This window comes from Apium graveolens, chromosome 1, assembly GCF_009905375.1.
Source record: "Apium graveolens cultivar Ventura chromosome 1, ASM990537v1, whole genome shotgun sequence".
In the NCBI taxonomy this organism is placed as follows: Eukaryota; Viridiplantae; Streptophyta; class Magnoliopsida; order Apiales; family Apiaceae; genus Apium; species Apium graveolens.
In genome coordinates this window covers 38,362,652-38,382,872 of record NC_133647.1, presented here as the reverse complement: position 1 = coordinate 38,382,872, position 20,221 = coordinate 38,362,652, and the positions used below count along the sequence as shown (strand labels likewise).

At 37.4% G+C, this 20,221-nt stretch overlaps 1 non-coding gene across 1 annotated transcript; it reads right to left on the bottom strand.

The window, feature by feature from the left end:
• Positions 1 to 289: 289 nt before the first annotated feature.
• Positions 290 to 396, bottom strand: LOC141680748 (small nucleolar RNA R71). Its single transcript, XR_012558406.1, has one exon. It is a non-coding gene; the product is annotated as a small nucleolar RNA R71 (small nucleolar RNA).
• Positions 397 to 20,221: the final 19,825 nt, after the last annotated feature.

Here is a 20,221-nt window from a genome sequence, read left to right as displayed (position 1 = left end):
CGATCCAGTGCAGGTAAAGGGGTCGTATTTATTATATTATTCCGCTGTGATTATTTTATTATAATTTAGTGACAAGTGACCCCCAAATCTAGACCCCGGGTTTGGAGGGCATCACACCTTCAGGTTCAATGGTGTTTCTGAAGATGCTGTGAAGATGAGACTGTTCCCATTCTCTCTGAAGGATAAGGCTAAGAGCTGGTTACACTCTCTACCAGCTGGTTCGATTACTACTTGGGAAGATCTTGCTCAGAAGTTTCTTACTAAATTCTTCCCTATGGCGAAGACAGCTGCACTCAGGAACGCTATTACTCAATTTGCGCAGCAAACGGGAGAATCGCTATGTGAAGCTTGGGAGCGCTACAAGGAGATGCTTAGGAAGTGTCCTCATTATGGAATTCCTGATTGGATGATCATCACTTATTTCTACAATGGGTTGGGAGCACAGTCCAGACCCATGCTCGATACAGCAGCAGGTGGAGCATTATGGGCAAAGAGCTATGAGGAAGCTTATGATCTAATTGAACTGATGGCTGCTAATGAATATCAGTATCCAGCCCAGAGATTGCCACAGGGCAAGGTCGCAGGAGTTCTTGAAGTGGATACATCTACGGGTATCACTGCTCAACTAAAGGCGTTGTCTATGAAGATCGATTCTCTGGCTAACTATGGTGTTAAACAGATAATTAGTATTTGTGAGTTGTGTGCAGATCCGCATACGACAGAGCAATGCGCTATATCTAGTGACTCAGCTCAGTTTGTGAGCAACTTTCAGAGATCGCAGCAGCCAGTTCCTGCCACTGATCATCCTGACAACTGGAATCATCCTAACTTCAGCTGGAGCAACAATCAGACTGCTATGCAACAGCCGTTCGAGCAGTTTGGAAATAAGCTATTCAACCCTCCTGGTTTTCAGCAACAAATTGCACCAAAACAACAACTCCAAATTCAACAACAAAATCATGATGCAGAACTATCTTCGATTGAAAAATCTGAATTGGAGGAGTTGCGGCTTATATGTAAAAACCAGGCTCTTATATGCCAAAGCCAAGCTATTTCTATCAAGATTCTGGAGAACCAAATAGGGAAAATTGCTAATGCCTTATTGAATTGACCACCAGGAACGCTTCCTAGTGATACAGAAGCCAATCCAGGCAAGAGGGAAGTTGAAGAACAGGTGAATGCCATCACCTTAAGGTCTGGAAAGGTTGCAAGCCCCCAAATTCAGCAAGACGAAGAGCCTGAAAAGTCTCAAGTTCCAGAATCTGAAGTTTTGGCTGAAGAAGATGTGCAGAAGGAAGTAGAGGTGGAACCAAGAAAGACTACTGTGGAACACACTCCTCCTGAGGGTAATATAGGGGAGAAACAGACCTATCCTCCACCTCCTTTTCCTAAGAAGCTGCAGAAGAAAAAGCTGGATAAGCAATTTGCTAAGTTTCTGGAGGTGTTCAAGAAACTTCATATCAACATACCTTTCGCTGAAGCTCTTGAACAGATGCCTAGCTATGCGAGGTTTATGAAAGGTATTCTCTCTCGAAAAGTGAATCTTGATGACTTAGAGACCGTTTCTCTCACGGAGGAATGCAGTGTTGTGCTGCAACAGAAGTTGCCTCTGAAGCTTAAAGATCCTGGAAGCTTCACTATTCCTTGCACCATCGGGAACTTGTCGTTCGACAAGTGTTTATGTGATTTAGAAGCTAGCATCAATCTGATGCCCTTATCTATCTTCAAGAAGCTTGGTCTGCCTGATCCGAAACCAACATACATGTCATTGCAACTAGCTGACCGTTCCATCGCTTATCCACGAGGTATAGTGGAGGATGTTTTGGTCAAGGTGGATAAACTCTTCTTCCCTGCTGACTTTGTAATTCTTGATTTTGAGGAAGATAAGAAGATTCCCATTATCTTGGGAAGACCATTCTTGGCTACAGGCCGAACTATGATCAATTTGCAAAAAGGAGAGCTTTCGATGAAGGTTTACGATCAAAAGGTCACTTTTAATGTGTTCAAGGAAATAAAGTTACCCACAGCTAAAGAGGATTGCTTTAAAGTAGAGCAAATGCAGGTTTTGAATGCACCTCTGTGGAAGAGGAAGTTGGATTTGCCATTCGATTCTCTTGGGTTAGCAGAGCTGAAATTTTCTTAAGACCGTCTTGAGCCGTCTATTGAAGATGTTTCCATACTTGAGCTTCACCCACTACCAAACCACTTGAGTTATTCATTCTTAGGTGCACCCCATGATAAGGGGTTGGGATATATTTTTGATGATGTAAAGAGTGGCTGGACGGATATTCCAATGCCTACAGAGGGTTCTTCTCATGTGCAGCAGGTAGTTGATAGGACTGGTGTTGGTGATGAGGAGTACAAGCGAGTGACTAGGCGTATGGAGGCCATGCACGACATTCACCGTCATTTTGCTGCAGATTTGACACATGCTTTCGGTACTGTTGTTCGAGACACTGGTGGCGAGGTTGATTGGCCACCTGATCCTCCACCTGAAGAGGGTGATCTTTTCGATGACTAGGTATGCCTGAAATCCTTATTATTACCTTCAATGAGGACATTGAAAATTTTAAGTTTGGGGGTGATAATGTAAGGATTAGTAGTGTGTTTCCATATAGATTTATTAGATTCATGTTGCATGTTTAGTTGTAGTTCATTCATATTTTTGTATGACTGTTCATTTAGGACATATTTGTTTATTTTTATGTAATTTCATATAGTTGCATTTGCATGCATATTTAGCATGATCCCTTAAGATGAACTATGATATTTGATAAGTTGATGTTGATTTGAGTGTGGTGATGACGAATAGAGGGATGTTTAAGTCCTAATGAATTGATTTGCATGCCAGAAACAAATATTTTCACAAAGTCTTATAGGGTTGCTTTTGATCTAGATCATGATCATACTTGTTTGTTGTTGAGATTTAATCACTTGGTTATATTTAGAATTTATGATATTCTCGTAGTGACGTAAAAACACTGATTCTTTTTATCAGGAGAAAAACTTGGATTTCATTGCTAGTTGTTGTAAGGCTAGGTGTCAAATGGCTAGTAGCCGGCTCATATTTTTATGAGTAGTCTAGGGTTGAATGAGGTGGAGCGAAACGCACTCATTCAGAAATTGTTGAAAAAAAAGAAAAGAGAAAAAAAAAGAAAAAAAAGAAATAAAAAAGTATGTGTTTATGCATAATTTATCAAGAGTGAGCTCTTTAATACTCGAGTTATTAAGTTCTAGGGGACTTTGTGCCTAGTGACCTAAGGCTTTTATAGTCTAGGATCCGCTAACCTAACGCTCGCTACATGGGTATTATTGTATAAGTCTTTTGGGACCTCATTTATTGCACGATCAAGAATAGTGTGAATCCTTGTATAACTCTAGTAGAAAGGAGGTGTTGTGAGTCATAATGCGTTTATTGTCAATTCTGTTTATAAACTTTTGATTGTTTCGATGATAGATAAGTTATGCTTATTGATCTAGTATCGAGAGTATATATGTTAAGCATTCACACACGCATATTTCTGGTTTGTGAGTTGGTTTGTGGGATTTATTCGAGCTCTGTTTAAAGTCATTGCATTCTTAGAGGCATTGGCTTATTCATTTGGTTATGGTTATTCTGAGGGGATCGATTGCATTATCATTTAGTTGCATTCACGTAGTTGCATTCATGCATTAGGTTTGTTTTGTAGTTTTGAGTCTGTATATGCTTGAGGACAAACATCGATTCAAGTTTGTGGGTATGATAAGTGGATTTTATATCCACTTAGAACGCTTTATTACAAGCTTAAATTGGTGTTTTGGACTCAAGTTGTTGGTATTTTGATGTGTTTTTGTGTTATTACATTTCAGGTATCAGTTATAAGAAGAAAAGAGCTTTTAAAGGAAATATGATGTAAAGTGATCAGAATTGGAAGCCAAGGCCATTGTCAAGTTGTAGAGAATCTTAATAGCTTCGCGTGGGCAGTTGAATCGCCTAATTCTGACGAGTAGAACTCAAGTTATGGTCAAAACAAGATTCATCAAAATATTTTCCCAGTCAGTAGCTGAGCGCCCGCTCAGCAGAGCTGAGCGCCCGCTCAGGACGCGGCTGGTCGCTGATTTCGCTGAAAAAGCCTTTTTTGAGTGGAATTTGACGATTTTAAGGGTCCAGGTCCACTAGGGGCGTATATATACTTAAAAAAAGGGTTTTCATCATCCGGGAAGATTGGGATACCAAGGAGAAGACCTAGAAGCACAGAACAACTCCGAAAAAGAAGATCTTGTTTTTCAATTTGTGATTCTTTGAATTAGTTGTAACTTTGGATGCTCGTTTTCGTTCTTGTTGAACCTAGATCTCGTTTATTCGTACTTTAATTATTATTCAGTTTATTAAGACCTTGTTTATACCATGCTTTCATTGGAACCCATGGTGACGATGAGTTCGATTATGGGCTAATCGTTATCATGGGGTTCTAGCGGATTTACTTATGGATTTCAATAATTAATTGTTTCGATATCTTGGTGTGTGGTGATTGTATGATATCCTAGTATTGGTTGTGCTTATTCGTCTTTTATGCGTAACTAACATATAAGATAGTGTGTTAATCTCTATTGAAGCGACAGTGAATATAGAGGTTTAGAACTTGCCATGCTAGCATAGGTTCATGTATGTGTATGCAAGATTCGTAGGTAACTCTAACTGTTTGACTTGCCCTATGTAATCATGATAGATAACTTGTGCTTAAACCGTTATGTTATCAAATTCTATAGACATATAGGGTCTCAATATAATTGGTGCCTATTCAGCTTCTATCTCTTTTATGGATGTCTGGTAGAATGGTACTCGTGCAACGAAAGTTGGCATTTATCAGTTTCGTGTTATCTGATTAGTGTCATCACCATCACATGTTAAGGTTAAGAACGAAAAGGATATTGAATGAAGTAGTAATGAAGTTAGGATCCCATGTTTGTTATATATAGTAATTCAATCTCAATTCTCTTAGTTAATGTTATTTAGTATAATCTCTTAGTTTAATAAAAACCCAATTTGTTATTTGTCTTAGCATTGAGCGATAACCATACATTGTTGCATAGGTGCATAAATTGAACTTAACCTAAACAAGTCTCTGTGGGAAGGAATCTGATTTATATCTTATACTACTTGCGAACGCGTATACTTGCGTGAATATTAGCGCGTGTTTTCGCCCTAACACTCATCAAAACGGATGTTCCATCTATGAGAAGCTTGCCTTAAACCATATATGGTTCGCAGCAGCTTACACACTAGGTGTTCATTTCCCTTGGAAAGAAAACCCTCTGGCTGTGTCATATACACTTCCTCCTCAAGTTCCCCATTGAGGAAGGCCGTTTTCACGTCCATTTGCCAGATCTCATAGTCGTAGTAAGCAGCAATCGCAAGCAAAATCCAAATTGATTTTAACAGGGCTACAGGCGAAAAAGTTTCATCAAAGTCAATCCCTTGCCTTTGTTTGAATCCTTTTGCCACGAGCCTGGCCTTATAGGTCTCCACCTGGCCATCTGCTCCAATCTTTCTCTTGTATACCCACTTGCACCCAATAGGCTTAACACCTTCAGGCACCTCAACCAGAGTCCATACTTGGTTGGTATACATAGATTCCATTTTGGATTTCATGGCACTATGCCATTTCTCTGAGTCAACACTACTCATAGCCTCATTATAGGTCACAGGGTCGTCATCATCAATGATTGACAACTCATTGCCATTCTCAATGAAAAGGCCATAATACCTCTCAGGTTGGCGAGACACTCTCCCTGTCCTACGAATGGGCTGTTGCACAGAAGGTTGTTCAGTCTGAACAGGTGTTTCCACTTGATCCATTGTAGTTTGTGCTTCTTGAACTTCATCAAGTTCAATTTTGCTCCCACTGTTTCCTTCAAGGATAAACTGCTTTTCCAAGAAGGTTGCATGTCTGGAGACAAACACTTGATGATCGGTGTAAAAGTAATACCCCAAAGTCTCTTTAGGATATCCCACAAAATTACATTTTACGGATCGAGATTCCAGCTTATCTGGGTCAACTTTCTTGACATAAGCTGGACAGCCCCAAATCTTAACGTGTTTAAGACTCGGTTTCCTTTCTTTCCATATCTCATATGGAGTTTGAGGAACAGATTTGGAAGGCACCTTATTCAGTAAATATGCTGAGGTTTCCAATGCATAACCCCATAGGAATATTGGAAGATTCACATAGCTCATCATGGACCGAACCATGTCTAACAAAGTTCGATTTCTCCTTTCAGATACCCCATTCAACTCTGGAGTATATGGAGGAGTCCACTGGGAGACTATACCATTTTCTTTGAGATAATCTAGAAACTCTCCATTCAAGTATTCACCACCTCGATCTGATCGAAGAGTTATAATACTTTGTTTGGTTTGTTTCTCCACTTCATACTTATATTCTTTGAACTTTTCAAAGGCTTCAGACTTGTGTTTCATCAAATACACATATCCGAATCTAGATCTATCATCTATGAAAGTAATGAAGTATGAAAATCCACCCATGGCTTGCGTAGACATTGGTCCACATACATCTGTGTGTACCAATCCTAGCAAATCTGCAGCCCTCTCTCCATGTCCACTAAATGGAGATTTGGTCATTTTACCCAATAGACAAGATTCGCATGTAGGATATGATTCAAAATCAAAGGGGTCAAGTAACCCTTCCTTATGCAATGCCCGCAGTCTATTTTCACTAATATGACCTAGCCTACAGTGCCATAAATAGGTCAGATTTTCATCATCTCGTTTTCTTTTATTAGTTTGTTCAATCTGAAGTAAATCATGCTCTACGTCACATACATACAGACCATTATTTAAAATACCATGTTCATAAAGAACATTATCTCTAAGGATAGAACATTCATTATTCTTAATAATAAATGAAAAACCATCCAAATCTAACATAGGAATAGAAACAATATTCCTCACAATAGAGGGAACGTAATAACAATTATTCAAAATAATAGTCTTGCCCGTAGGCATATGTAAACTAAATGATCCTACAGATATGGCCGCAACCCTTGCTCCATTGCCCATACGTAGAATCATCTCATCTTTTTCAAGAGTCCTACTTCCCTTCAGTCCTTGCAACGAATTGCAAATATGAGACCCACAGGCAGTATCTAATACCCAAGTAGAAATTTGACCTAGTGACATATTAACTTCGATCATGAACATGCCTGAATCAGAAGCGGTAGTCTTACTACCCTTTTTCTTCTTCAATTCTGCAAGGTAAACCTTGCAGTTCCTCTTCTAGTGCCCCAACTTGTTATAGTGAAAACAAACAGCTAAATTAGGACCCGTCAACTTGTGAACATCTAGTATGCTCCGGAGTGATAGTGCAGAAGACATGACGAATATAGTAAATCTGTAAATGATAAACACATAACAACACTTAGCAAATATTCAATTTTATTTCAAAATACTATATGAATCGGATCTTTATTCATAAGTGTCTCCCACTAGTTTATCTAATTTATTCAACCCCCTAAGTGAAAATTAAGCATTCATAATGCTAGTGGGAATAGGGATCCTACATTCCATCACACAACCTCGGCTATAGCACGAAACGTCATGTGATGTTCAATAGGCAGACAACTCTTGTCAATTACATCTTATATTATTCCCTAATATTACTTTAGCCTCTTGAATAATTGAGTCACGGCTGTGGCACGACAAACTCAATATTCTAAGTCAAGTCTAACCCAACATTTCGTACAATTGAATCAGTCTCCAACGGCCCACGGCTGTAGCACGTAACGACCTTTAGATTCTAATTTAATGTACACATCTCTATGTAATAGACAAGTATTTCTTATTTCGAAATCAAAGCCCTCGGTTGTAGCACGAAACGATAATGATTTAAAAATAAGAACCACTTTCTACTATGTTGGAAGGCTATGACCGGCACAAGCCCGTTGTGTCATTGGCCAATTACTACTTGATATTATTTCATTTTAGAGGGATTATATTACGTCACAATCATAATCATATTATAAAGAGATTCTTCCTTTTAAATTAAATATTTCAAATCAATAATCGATAATCAGATGATTCCCAGATCGGGTGGAGCATTGTCAAGAGGCGTCACTTAATAACCCTTTCTTACAGATAGAAATCTGTTGTTGACAGAATCATCCTTTCTCTCAATATTGAAAATTCATATTCAATTACGTGTTTCATAAACATAAGAATCTCATGATCGTATTCATAATATTTATATTAAGGTCATGAAACAATTTCACTATACTAGATTGTCTAACAAACGCCTTACGTTAATCAAGTTCACCTAAATCTATCATCGCATGACAAACTAAGCATATATCACATATATAAGCATGAATAAACGTCGAGGTAGGCATGTTACATCATGTAGCATATTGGTCTAAGCATTATACATCTCTATGTATCACATGAGGCATTTAAAAGCAATTAAAACAGTCAAAAACAACTTTAAAACACTAATGTTAGCTATAAACAATTCGAAACTATTTCAGAAAATATCATATAATATACCATTAGATGCGTCTCGAAAAAACGAATCTAACGGCACCAAGCACGCCCCATTCTGACCCCCTCACGCGCCCTCACGCGCCCGGAGAAGATTTGCCATGCGTGTCCACGCGCACACGCTGTCAGGTGCGTGTCTGAATGTCTTCCACGCGCCCCCACGCGCACACGTGCTTCACGCGCCCAAAACCCTGGGCTGACGTCAGCATGACGTCATCTGATGACGTCAGCATGACGTCAGCACTACGCTGACCATTGACCCACGCGTGTCTGACACGCGCCGCACGTGACACGAGTGCGTGTGCCCCACGCGCGCACGTTAGACGCGCGCTCCTTTGCCCTGTTCAGACTTCAGCCTTTTTTTTATTATTGAACCGCTGCCGCCATACTCTGACTTTAACGAACAGCGAGCCTCCATCTCTTTTCCCGTGCCGTTCCTTTTCCGTGCCACCACAGTATAGGTACAGCAAGAAAACATATATATATATATACTATAACAGATTATGTGGCGCCCTCCAAACCCGGGTCAGAAGTTTGGGGTCCACACACACACCTTATTTATAACCTGCTTATAACAATAATAAAGATAATAATAATATATGCAGTGACCCTACTTACCAACCACCACGGACTGCAACAGGTTAAATTATGCACACAAGCCACACACACTAATATATTACAAACCGTTCAAATCCCAACTATTTCAAACTCAAACTGAGTATTAAACATTATTACAAACTTTTACAAACTTAAATTATCCCTAAAGAAGCCTACTAGCTCAGCTTTCTCAACCTGAACTGTAATATCCCCAATTTTTGGAAAATTTTTGAAACCCTTATGAATAGTGTTTTTACTGAATGAGAAAACTTTTCATGCCACACTAGGTAGGGGTTCTTTTATGGATATTCTGAGATTTTATTGGCACTCTATATGACATATAAGTGTATGCAAAGATCGTCAGAATCCAATTCCGAACACTTTGATTTTTCCCGGAAATCCACTAGATACAGAAAGAATTGAGTATAAGGTAACAGGATAAAAAGGATTTAAATTAAAGGATTATAAGAGAGGATCATGAAAGGAATATAATGTATTGAGAAAGGTTAAGGGAACCCAAGTAATAAGATCCCGGATATGATCTCTCAAACGATAAACGAGAACGAAAGATAAGTGAACCGTAAAACAAATAAGTGACCAAGAGACAAGCTTGTACAAGAAGCCAAGGATTGTGACATCATCAAATCACAAGGTGTGGACAAGTGGAAGCATTATGACATATGCAAGGTGACATAAGCATGACAAAAGGGAAGGAATTGTTGGATGATTGTAAACCACACAAAGTTCAAGGTTAGAAAGGTAATTAACCAAAAACAAAACCAAAACAACCTAGCTAGCCAAAACAAATCAAAGCAAACACAAAATTTTTTATTTCTTCAACATTGCTCTCGGCTTTTTCTTCTTTTCAAAGGAAGAAAAATCAAAAATCAAGTTCCAAGCATTGTTAAATCACAAGGTAATTATCTAAGGTTCCTTGTACATAGATATGGATGTCCTATAAGTTTAAGCTTCTAATTCCTTCACAATCTCTTCCATTAATTCAAGGAAGAAGATGGTGAATAGTAACTTTCAAAAAATAACTTTAGTTTTCTTGAATTTTTATGAAAGTTTAAAGTTATACAAGCAAGGATCAAGGTTCTTTAGGCATTCAAAGCTCTTGTGTTGTGTTAAGAAGCTTCAAGGAAGGTATAATCTCTTAACCAAGCTTTGTTATTGAATTTTAAGAGCATAATATGAGTGTTATAGTTCATGAGAGGCTTGATGGTTGTGTATGTAGAGATTAGTTGGTTTTGGGATGTTTTTGGAGTTGTAAATCTTGGTTGTTGATTAATGAACTTAAGTGTAGTTTAAATTCATGATAAAGAATAGTATAAATTGTTAATGTTGAGTTGTTGGGGCTGTTATGATAAAGTATGGATGGAGTTTTGATTGGGTTGTGATTGTGGGTTGATTGGTGATGGTTTGGTGTTGAATTGGAATGGTATAAAATTGGGAAATCGCGTAAACATAGCCGTCGTAATGTCCGATTTACTTTAGACTGCTTTTGTTCATAACATTAGGACCCGAGAACTCCCTTCTAGGTTTTCACCATTGCCATGTTTATATAGTTCATGTTACGAGCTTCGTTTTGATATGTGGTTCGTTTGATTCCGATGGACGGTTTAGGAGAAACGGCCGTTTTAAGTAACGACGTTTCGTGAACGAACCCTTACCCCTCGCCTTACTTTGAAACATAGGTTAAAGACCTTAAAGGACTAATTGAAGTATGAAACATTTATGTAAGGTGTAATAGGCAGTTGGTAAGACACTCGCGAAGGAATTGCCTTAAAACTCGTAATGGTTAAATTATTAAAAATGGTGGAGCCGAGGGTACTCGAGTGACTTAAGAGAAGCAATAAGCGCAAAACGAGCGTTAGAGTCTGAGTTGGTTAGAGTATAGATTTACAAGTGACTTTGGTTTAATTCCAACTTACTTGTTACTTATAGGTTACCAGACTCGTCCCGAGCCATTCGTAACCCCCAGTCGCTCAGGCAAGTTTTCTACCCGTTATACTGTTGTTGTGATGTATATGTGTATATGCATGATCTTGCGATAAATGCATATTTGTTATTAGCAAATTCTTGCGATATATTGTAGCATGTGATATGGTATATATGCATGCCTGTTTCATATTCTTGGATTATATATCTGTTGGTTAAAATGCTTACAGTTGCATAATACCTATGCTAGAGATAAGCGGTATTGAGTTTACCCTTAGTATAGGGGATCAAAAGGTGAACATACTTCTAAACCGGGAGTCGATGTTCCCGAGTATAATATATATATTTTATATATATATGGTTATAGTTTTCAAAACTATTAATCGAATAAGGTTTATTCGATAACTTTAACTTTATTTTATTATTGAATATTATTTCGAATATTCATCCGAGGACTTATGACTCCTTTATTTTATTATTGAATATTATTTCGAATATTCATCCGAGGACTTATGACTCCTTTATTTTATTATTGAATATTATTTCGAATATTCATTCGAGGGCTTATGACTCAGTTATATTATTAATGATTATTAATTGAATATTCATTTGAGGATGTATGACTCCGTTATTTTATTTAATGAATATCATTTATAATATTCATTCGAGGTATTATGACTCCGCTTATTATTTAATAATATTCTTTATTTTATTAAAGAATAATATTTCGATAATCAAACTTATTTTCGATTATTCAAATAAAGATAGTACTTTCGTATAAGTATATCTTTGGTTATTTAATACTCATTTCAAGTATAAGTCTTACAACTTCTACTTCAATTATTTGTATAAAGATTATTCTTTATGGGAATATTATTTAAATAATAATATTCAGACATTTTCTAAATATATTGGGACTGATTTACTTCATTAAATCAGCATTACTCCAAACACTCCTTAAAGTGTTTTCGAGTCTTCAAAATGATTTTTAAAGTTAGAGCGGATCCCAAAACTCATTTTTATATTTAAGATCTTCCTTTTAAAAAGGGGATTTAAATACTCGCTCAAAACCTGAGGGATCCGGCTCTATGGTGTATTTTATATTCGCAACAAGGTTGCAGTTTTGGTAAATGAATTGATTACTTACCCAACGTTCGGGAAGTAAGTCCATCTATCGAGTCGGCATAAGCAACATGGGCTCAGTGGGCATCCATGATAGTGTAAGTGGCTCAGTGGGAGTCCATGAAATGTATAAGTGGCTGAGTGGCAGTCCAGCATAAGGTCCTATTGCGACCAGGGTGATGACCAGTGGGGAATTCGTCCATCTACTAGTAGAAAAGGTTACTTATTGGTATCTTTGCCTGATCAGCAAGATATCAGGTTTATGCCAAAATTCTTTCCTTTCCAAATTTATTGGATATTGCAATTCTGTTCATACTTTACATGACAGAGGTTTTCAGGAAACGTATGTATATATATAGGTGTATATATATATCGGAACTTAATGAAGTATATCAGAACTTCATTTCCTTCAAAATATTTCAAAGATTGAATCTATTCAAGTCTTATCTTGTAGTCTCATCAGTGTGATGAACTTTTGAAACTAATTATAACTTGAACGGTGGTAGTTCAAGTAGTATTTGGAAAAGATATAAGTATATTGGAGTATCTTGTAACTTCATCTTTTAAACTTATATCTAGTAAATGATTATCTTATGCATGACAAAGACTTTCAGAAAAACGTTGAGACAAGATTAGATATATGAGATCACCTTGCAACGATATTTTTTTATACAGTTATAAACTGGAACTTTGTGTATATTATACATGGAAGAGGACTTCCAAGATTTTGAAAAGTATATATACATATATACTGAATATTTTGTGACTTGGTCACGTTAAGATATCAACTTGGTTCATTTCTTCTTGACCAAGACTTTCATGAGTACTATGAGAATGCTCATATATTGTAAATCACTATACATATTATTTTGGTGGGCTTGTTGCTCACCCTTGCTTTCTTCTTTCATCACACAACATCAGATAGACAAGATGAACAGGACCAAGCTCCCAATTCGCGAGCGGATAGGAAATGTTCCGCAGTTTCCTATAGGCGTTGATGTCGCTGTAGCTGAGGTAGGAACTACCAATAGGCTAGGCTTTCAACTTTTGATGTACCAGATTATGTATATTTATGAATTGTAATAATGGCAAAGAAATGTAAATTTATTCAGAAACCTTTTTAAGGTGTATTGACATATAATTGTGGAATAAAACGACTTGTGATTATTTTTGGATATTCATCTCTGAGACTATAACTTGTGGTGTGTGTGTTTATTGTGGGGTCACAGTACAGAGTAGTTGATTGTGTATTAAGATTGGGTGTTATTAAGGGAAATGGAACTCGTGACAACCCGGATCCGCGACCCCGGATTTGGGGGTGTTACAGAAGTGGTATCAGAGCTAAGCATTATAAACCTCAGAGATGATGTGGCGTTAAGATAATAAGTTCACTAAGATAATAAGAACTCTTGCCAAGTTCATAGTCGGGCTACCTAATGTAGTACTGACAGTTAAAACCCTTACGGGAACCCTTATAAATATCGTGATAGAAGCGTAGTTCGTTATCGTATATGGTAGCGGGACACCGAACCCTGAGGTTGAGGAGTAACAACGCGATGATGTTTTACTAATTGGAGATCGGATTGTGGATCCGATAGAGCGTCCTAACGTAGGACCGGATGATGTTGATATTGAGGATGTAGCGATTGAGGATGTTGTCCTAGAAGGGATAGTTGCTGAGGAGGATCCCATGGAGGATCCTGACAAGAATGAATAAAGGACCACTGATGAATTGATGACCATGGTTAGGTCGACTACCAGAGGTAGGATTGGCCGGTCACTACCGGAGGTTCATTCAAGTTTGTAAAGATAGTAGCCCCTTTGAAGCGGCTTACTCGTAAGACTAAGAAGTTTGAATGGACAGAGAAATATGAGAAAAGATTTTAACAACTAAAGCAAAGGTTGGTGGCGACCCATATGTTGGCGTTGCCGGATGAAAAAGGAGATTTTGTGAATTGTAGTGACGCTTCGCATAAGGAATTAGGGCGCTTCTTATACAGCACAGCAAGGTAATCGCGTACGCGTCAAGATAATTAAGGGAATATAAAATTCGATATCCCCACCTATGAGCTTGGGCTCATGGCAATAGTTTTTCCCTAAAGATTGGAGGCACTACTTGTACGAAGAGAAGTGCGGGATTTACACAAACCATAGGAGCTCTAGTACATTTTTACGTAGAAAGAGCTCAACATACGCCAGAGGAGGCGGTTAGAGCTAATCAAGAATTATGATTGGGAGATTCTTTATCATTCGGGGAAAGCCAATATGGTGGCTGATGCCCTTAGTAAAAAAGAGAGACTCAAGATTATAATGTCTTTGGGAGAGTTATAAGAGATTTTGAGAAAATGGAAATGGAAGTGAAGGTAACCGGAGCCGGTACCGAAATGATGTTTGAGATTGCAATACAGCCCGAATTATTGGAAAAGAACATATTATGCCAGAAAAAGTGATGAATGAAGGCAGAAAGCCAACAAATAGATAAGAGATTAATACCGAGAAAGATGATAAGGGAATAATGAGGCATTCCTACAGAATTTGGGTTCCAAATGTTCAAGAACTTAAAGATGAGATCTTAGATGAAAGCTAGTTTGAGGAATAAGATTTAGAGCAAACCCTGAACGTGATAGTCAGGGAGGTCGACATCAAGATAGAAGGAAACCATAACATAATGAAGTGGAAAATAAAGATTTTTAACGTATAAGATAACCCCGATTATGGGAGAAGTTGGAACATTTCATACTGAGAAAACAGAAGTTGAACAAGATAGGGAGAATCAGGATGGTACTCCTATTGGGCAATTCATGGACCTGCCTAAACAGAACTTATACTATTATCCCCAACCACCACCCTGAGGAAACAATGCGGTGAGAAATTCTTTCAGGTTCTTTAAGTCGCTAAGCTCTCAGAGTTCCAAGGAACAGGTTGACCCAGTCGAGGCATGAGCCTGGCTAAAGGAAATACATGAATCATTTGAGATTCTAAATGATTGATGAATCACAAAAGAGTGTTTTTGTCACTTACCCTCCTAAGAGAGAGACCACCCGCTGGTGAAAGTCCAAGGAAGGCACGGAGCCAGAGGTTACAATAAATTGATTAAAGTTCAGTCAATTGTTTTCAGGAAAGTACTTCCCAAGGTTATGGAGATAGTGTAAAAGCTTTAGAGCCAGAACAAAGGCGGACGAGTATGATGAATTATGAATATAAGTTGTAAAAGTTGTCAAGATTCGTTCTGAGGACACGAATCCAGAATGACGGGATATTTGAAATCAATGCTTATGTTGCGTTGGTTCATGAAATAATTATAAGAGAAAGGAAAATAAAAAGAAACTGAAGTGGAAAGGAATATTAAGGCAATAGAGTTTGAGGAATGATAAGGGAGTTGGGTATGAGGAAACCCTAAAGAATCATAGTAATAGAAATAGAAAAGTATGTAATCGTCAGGATGAGGGTGATTCACCATGAGTTAAAATTGATGGTTGAAGGCATAAGAGATACATATATTTTATCCCCTGTAAGTTGGGAGGATTCGAGGAAACCTTGAGATTGTTCGAAGGATAAATAATGAGACGCGGATAGACTGGGGAGACAAGGAAGTAAGAAAATTAGGAAAAATTGGATGAAGGAAGTGACCTTCAAGAATGTGAAGTGTAAGACCGGCGGCTTGATACCCAAAAAGGGAGACGCCATGTATGAAAGATATCCCAACATTGAGGTGACTGTTGAGATAAACAACAAAAGTAAATAAGGAATTATTAAGAAGAGGTTCACGTTGAACACGACCAATATCTTCCAGAACATCCTTGTTATCGTTACCAAATTAGGCAAGAAAAGCGGATAACCGTTGTTATCTTTTGGAGGCCATATTGATTGACCTCATTTTGAATACAGATGTTATTATGAAAATTAGGCATATACTATCGAGGTGGGAATGATTGAATAAGACACCCTTAACAGGGATATATGACTTGATTTATCCATGGAAGGATGCGTGTACCTTTTTAAAGGTGGAATTAAGGATAGAACATCGGTAACTTAAAACGAATCCTAGGGGAATGCCTAAAGGTTGGCATTTCACCCTTAATAGGGATAGTATGAGTTTTGACAGTATGAATTGGAAAGTATTAAGGTAATAACAACCTTTAAGGATCAGTGGAGAAATTTTTCAGAAGTATATAGACAATGGTTCTAGTAGTAGTAAATGGTATTTTGATATGCCCTGTATCTAGGGAATACAGGAGAACGATTGAAGGATAACCGTAGAGGTTTTACAAGGAGAAAGGTAATATTCAAAATTCTCAAGAATAGAAATGTTGATAAAGGAAATATGACGTAATTATAATGATGCCAATTGGGGCACGTGTTAAACCATGAGAAAGTATGGATCAAACCAGTAAAGGTCAAAATTGTTCAGGGCAATTAGGACCTAAGATAAAAGATGTTCTAAGTACGATCGAGAGTCAGTCGCGATAGTGATTAACCTCTCAAGACTGAGGCAATAACTTATGGAAAATAGTGATTTTTTTTTTACTCATCAGATTTTAAGGAAAACATCTTCACATAAGTTGTGATTGAAATGAGGTAGAAAATTTATTTGGAGGTGGTTAAGATGACATTGACTGTAAGGAAATTTTACTATCAGGAAAGGCCAAAGAGGTGGTCGACACTTTAAAGGTAAGAGGATAATTATAGGCGCGTGTGCCAAAGGAATACAGTGATGATGGTTAAAGCTATGAAGGTTGTATTATGGTTTGGAAGATTGACATTCCTTCTGATGACTGTGCAATACCCAACCGTAATAGTAGTTGGTAAAGGTTTAATTCGTGTAATCGCCATGAGCGGGCTATCTATCTTAGAAGGTCCTATCTTGAGAATAAGCCAGGACCATATTTCAAAAAGGACCAAACAAACCTTTGAGTTAAGTCTTCTATTGAAGGCATATGATTAAGAATGGTATTAACCTGCTATCGTTGCTTTGATTGAAACTCTTCTGCAATTTTATCTGCTTCATGTCATATATGTATGTCAGGATCAGGAGTGTTCTTCATGAATCATGAATGGTGATTATGTTACCTCCTTAGAAGGATTTGATACGACATGTATGGACTCCGTATGGTTAGATATTAAGATTTCATGGAACGTGAATGACGATAGTAGGATAGTAGTGGACCATAGTAATGCAGCAATGATTTTGCGAGTAATGAGCTGATTACAACCGTGAGAGTTGTATTGGAATGGAGGTTGAGATTAAGTACCACTAATCGGGTCATGTTGACGTATAAGTTATCTTTGATAGAAAAACTAGGTCAATTATTTACCTATTGAGTATCCATTCCTTCTTATCAATAGGGAGTCGTGTTACTATACGAGGAAGGTTGCGATGCAAGCATAGAATTCTAGTAACGATGATGTCTAGAATGAGATCCCAGATTCGATTTTCAATGTCGAGGGAGTTTCAAAGGTGATTGTGTATAAGCTCGAGGAAGAGCATGGGTCCATAGAATGATGGACGGAATAGCAAAAATATTTAAGCATGTGAAATACGATGCTATAATACTTGATGTTGATATAAATACATATATGTTTTGTTCTCCTATGACAAACCTCTATAGTTCAGAGGTAGATTCCAAGCCAGATATTTTATGGCAATATTTTTTACATATATACAATTCTCTTCAGTTCGTTCTTTTCTCTTCTTTTCATTTCATGTAAGCTGAGAAGAACAACCCTTCCAGAAGGGGAGGTATTGCCGAATGACTATCTATCTTTGTGATAGAACCCTAGTAGGATACCACATATTGTTTAATTGCTTGTCAAGTACTAAAGGCTGGCCACCTTCCGTACTAACTATGCGATATAACAAGTGTTCATGATCATAGTGATCTCTCAATGAATTCTTTTACTTCTATATGATGGATCAATCTTTCAAAAATAGAAACAGCTGAAAAAGGAGTAGTAAAGTTATGGTGGTATTCTGAATGGAAACACATTCGTGATACTAAGGTTGACGTGGTTATTAAAAGGTTATAGAACACTAACGAGCAGAAGTATAACCAGTATAATATTAGGAACGGAAGGTAGTAGTGATTACGAACTAGAAAAGAATGGGTATTGAAAAATAAAAGCTCTAATGCTAAAAGCTATAATGAGAGTCTGTGCAATAGACTTGAAAGAAATTGGAATGATCACTTAACACAGATTGAGTTTTCTTACGATAATAGATCATATGTCATTATCGAGATGTCGCCTTATGAGATCCTTGAGGGAAGATAATGTCGATCTCCCTTATGTTAGGATGAAATTGTAGAGCGCAAGATGCTCGGACCAGTAGTGGTCCAAAGGACCAAGGATATGATAGATCTAATCAGAGGACGGCTGGTAGTAGCCCAAGATGGACATAATAAGTATGTTGATTTGACACGAAAGGACAAAGAGTATGAAATAGGGGACCGAGTAATGTTATAGGTATCCCTTGGAAAGGATTGATGAGGTTCGGAAAGAAAGGAAAGCTAAGTCTACAAATTGTTGGACCCTTGGATATATTAAGACGTTTGGGAAGTTAGCATATGAACTAGTCCTACCCCCCGAACATGTAGCAAGTCATAACGTGTTTCACGTATCAATGTTAAGGAAGTGTAATTCGGATGCCAGATAAATAGGGGCATATGAGCGTATAGGCATGCGACCAAACATAATCTATAGGGAGCAACCAGAAAGGGTTATAGATTGAAAAGGAACAAGTGCTTAGGAGACGGGTTATCAAACTAGTCAGAGTTTGATGGAAGAACCACAATGTGGGAAAATTTACTCGAGAGTTAGAAAGTGCAATGTTAAGAAAGTATCCATTTCATTTTCTATCTGATTCCGGGACGGAATCCTTTTAAGGAGGGGAGACTGTAATAACCCCAATTTTTGGAAAATTTTTGAAACCCTTATGAATAGTGTTTTTGCTGAATGAGAAAACTTTTCATGCCACACTAGGTAGGGGTTCTTTTATGGATATTCTGAGATTTTATTGGCACACTATATGACATATAAGTGTATGCAAAGATCGTCAGAATCCAATTCCGAACACTTTGATTTTTCCCGGAAATCCACTAGATACAGAAAGAATTGAGTATAAGGTAACAGGATAAAAAGGATTTAAATTAAAGGATTATAAGAGAGGATCATAAAAGGAATATAATGTATTGAGAAAGGTTAAGGGAACCCAAGTAATAAGATCCCGGATATGATCTCTCAAACGATAAACGAGAACGAAAGATAAGCGAACCGTAAAACAAATAAGTGACCAAGAGACAAGCTTGTACAAGAAGCCAAGGATTGTGACATCATCAAATCACAAGGTGTGGACAAGTGGAAGCATTATGACATATGCAAGGTGACATAAGCATGACAAAAGGGAAGGAATTGTTGGATGATTGTAAACCACACAAAGTTCAAGGTTAGAAAGGTAATTAACCAAAAACAAAACCAAAACAACCTAGCTAGCCAAAATAAATCAAAGCAAACACAAAAAATTTCATTTCTTCAACATTGATCTCGGCCTTTTCTTCTTTTCAAAGGAAGAAAAATCAAAAATCAAGTTCCAAGCATTGTTAAATCACAAGGTAATTATCTAAGGTTCCTTGTACATAGATATGGATGTCCTATAAGTTTAAGCTTCTAATTCCTTCACAATCTCTTCCATTAATTCAAGGAAGAAGATGGTGAATAGTAACTTTCAAAAAATAACTTTAGTTTTCTTGAATTTTTATGAAAGTTTAAGGTCATACAAGCAAGGATCATGGTTCTTTAGGCATTCAAAGCTCTTGTGTTGTGTTAAGAAGCTTCAAGGAAGGTATAATCTCTTAACCAAGCTTTGTTATTGAATGTTAAGAGCATAATATGAGTGTTATAGTTCATGAGAGGCTTGATGGTTGTGTATGTAGAGATTAGTTGGTTTTGGGATGTTTTTGGAGTTGTAAATTTTGGTTGTTGATTAATGAACTTAAGTGTAGTTTAAATTCATGATAAAGAATAGTATAAATT